The sequence below is a fragment of the Pteropus alecto genome, unplaced genomic scaffold (assembly GCF_000325575.1).
Source record: "Pteropus alecto unplaced genomic scaffold, ASM32557v1 scaffold388, whole genome shotgun sequence".
Taxonomy (NCBI): domain Eukaryota; kingdom Metazoa; phylum Chordata; class Mammalia; order Chiroptera; family Pteropodidae; genus Pteropus; species Pteropus alecto.
Window position 1 is genome coordinate 923,207 of NW_006441398.1, and position 3,191 is coordinate 926,397.

The following is a 3,191-nucleotide window of genomic DNA, read 5'->3' on the forward strand; positions in this document are numbered from 1 at the left end:
TACAGTGTGGTAAAAGGCGATAAGGCAATGGAAAAATGAGCAACTTTAAGTAGGGGGGGGTCTCACTCAGGAGGTGGTATTTGAGCAGAGACCTGAAGGAAGTAAAGGAGGCAGCCATGTGGGTATCTGGGGGAAGAGAGCCCCTGGCAGAGGAAACAGCCAATGCAAAGGCCTTAAGACTGAACTGTGTGTGCCTGGTGTGTCTGAGGAACAGTGAGGGTCCCATGTCACTGGAGCAGAGGGAAGCAATGAGTAGAGGAGGTGAGGGCGGGGAGTGGAAAGGAGAGAAAATGTGCAGGGCTGTGGGGAGGAATTGAGCTTTTGGTGTGAGTGAAACCATGGAAGATTCTGAGCAGAAGAGCAATGTGATCTGACTCGCGTGTTCACGGGCGTCCTTGCTGTGCAGGAACAGACTATGTGAGGTTGAGACCTGGAGAACAAGGAGGAGGCAACTGCACTGGTCCAAAAGAGAGATGATGGGGGCTTGGCCAGGTTGGGGCCTCCAGAGAGGGTAGAATTCTAGATTCACTTAGGAGAAACAGGAACCGAATTTGTTAATGGATTGCATTTGTTAAGGAAGCTTTTGGCCCCGGCAGCTGGAAGGCTAGAGCTGCCATTTCCGGAGATGGGAAGATGGCTGGAGAAGCTGGTTTGTGGTCAAGGGAATGAGCTTTCAGCCCAGGACCTGGTATGGCCCTGGAGTGTCCCTGCGCAGACTCCAGTGGCGTGTAGAGGAAGGCGCCCTCACAGTCTGGGCCTTGTCTTCTCAAGGTTTCTCTGGGTCGACTCCTGAGTGTGCAAGCTACACACACATCTGGGCACATGCAGGCCCCATGACCCGGCACATCCACGCACGGTCACAACCTTGGGGGCCTCTGGGAGCCGAGGCTCCCGGTCGATGGAGCTGAAAATGACTTTTTGGTTCACACCGCCGCCTGGCCCCCATCTGGGTCCCTGAGGAGACCCTCCCAAGGGGACAGGAGGTGACATGGGATGGGAACTCTCTCGAGGGGAGTTTCAGGAAGCACAGCTGCTGAGTCACAGCCCTGGGTCCCCTATGAGTCAGCACTGGCAGGGGCCCCAGGAACTGGGGGCTGGGACGAGCAGTTCCCACGCCCGAAGGAACCAGGCTGCTTGGGCACTGGGGTTTCCCCCACTGCCCCTCCTATCCTGTGCTGGGCTCTAGTGGGGGGGTGGTATATTCAGAGGACTCTGCGGGGAAAAGGGGGCTGACCACTGGGACAGGCTCCAGAAATCCTCAATCCTGGTCTGACCCAGTTCAGGAATGCAGAGGCTGCCCACCCAGCCAATGTGTTGCAGCAAGAGGGACTAGAGGTAGACCTTAAGAGGGATTTGTGGGGACATAAGTTCTAGGGGGTTCTACCTAAGAAGAAAGCCTGCCTTCTGGAGCCTCTGCATTTTGGCAATGGAGCTTCCAGCCTGGGACGGTGGTTCGGGCAGCGATCTCAGCTTCTGTGTTGGGGTGGGGGGTGGGAGAACCGGGGTAAGACTGAGAGGGAGCTGAGAGCCAGACCGGCCCCAGAGCGCGGAGGGCTCCGGAGTCTGCTGCCCCCTGCTGGTGGCCGAGGTAGGTTCAGCCGGCAAGAGAGACGGCCCGAGTGTGTCTTTTCGGGCCCATACTGGAGCGGAGATAGGGAAAGGCCTCGCACATAATCCCAGCTTTGCAGCTTCCAGGCTGTGCCACCTTGGTCAAGGGCAAGGCCCTCTTTGGGCCTCCGTTGCTCATCTGTGCAAAGAATAACATTCACTTCATTGGCATGCTGGGAAGAGTCAGAGATGATTGGGAATGAATGAATGTAGTATATTACAGAGCAAGTCCCCCCTTTTCAGTTTGAAGGGGGAGGGCGCAGAAGGGACAACAAAGCCGATCCCACGCAAGGAGGCCCAGTTACTATTTACTCCAATCCTTGCAGCTTCCCCCCAGGGAATTATCCCTCATTTGGGGGGTGGTGTTAGGTACAGAGTTGTAGGGCTAGACCAGTCTGAGGGTCATGAAGACATTATCCTTCTAGGACAGCTGGCTTTCTGAGCTGAGACCTGAACGAAAGGGCAGGGTATAAAAAAAGAGGACTCATCAAGGAGAAACCGAGGCAGGACTGTGGTGAGGGGACTAAAGGGGGTGCAAATGGCCAGGTGGAGCATGACAATGGCCCCACAAAGGTTAAGGCCCAAACTTGGGGGAGCTCAAAGGTTTCTCCAACCCCCTCAGATGGGAGCGAGAAATAAATGAACAGAATGAGAAATTTGTCAGCTCAGCCCTGGCCAATGGGAGGCCGCCTGGCACCAGGGTCTGCCCTGAGGTGACCTCCCTCCACCAGCTGGTGGCGCAGGCAGGGGTTGTGTGTGCGCGTGTGTTAGGGAATATATGGGGGGATTTATGTGTGAATCTCTGAAGGGAGTTACCTACTAGTGTAGGATCCCTGCTGTGGTATGTTTCCATGTACCTGGTGTGTGTGTTTGTGTGTATATATGGAGACTCTGTGTAAGCATCTCTGATTGCTCAGGAGAGTCTCAACTTGTGTACACTTTTCTACTTCACCTTCTGTGTGTGGCCTGTGCCCCTGGGCTCTGTGTGCCTACACCAGATGGTCCCAGGTATGCATGTCCCCAAATGTCCCTGTATTTTATGTGTCCGTAAGGACTCCTGTGGTCTTGCGGTTTTGTGGGTGCAGGTATTGGTTCTATGAATTCCAGGTGCCTCCACCCTTTTTGCATGAGTGATTGTTCATATATTTGTGTGTTTGTGAACTTTGTGTCTATGTGTGTGCCCCTGAAAACAGGGTTCCTGGCATGTTTCTATGGGTGTGTTCCTGTCCTGTGTATATGTCCATGTGTTGTGTCTAAACATATCAGAGTATGTTGGGATGTTGCATGTCCAGGTGTTCCCACAACTGTATACCTGATGGGTAAGGAGGTATGTGGGTTCTATGTGTATCCCTGTGTGTCGGTGTATCTTGTGCGTGCTGTGTGTGCCCCCCGGGCTTGTCTCTAAGTATATGTGTGTGCGTGCGTGCGTGCGTGTGTGTGTGTGTGTGTGTGTGTTCTTTGGCCATCCCTGTGAGTCTGTGTATGTATGTGTTATTATTTTCTGCGGTGCCCCTGGGCTCCTCTCTGTATATTTCAGTTCTGAATCCCTCCCCGCTGCCCTGTGGATATGGTATCTGTATCTC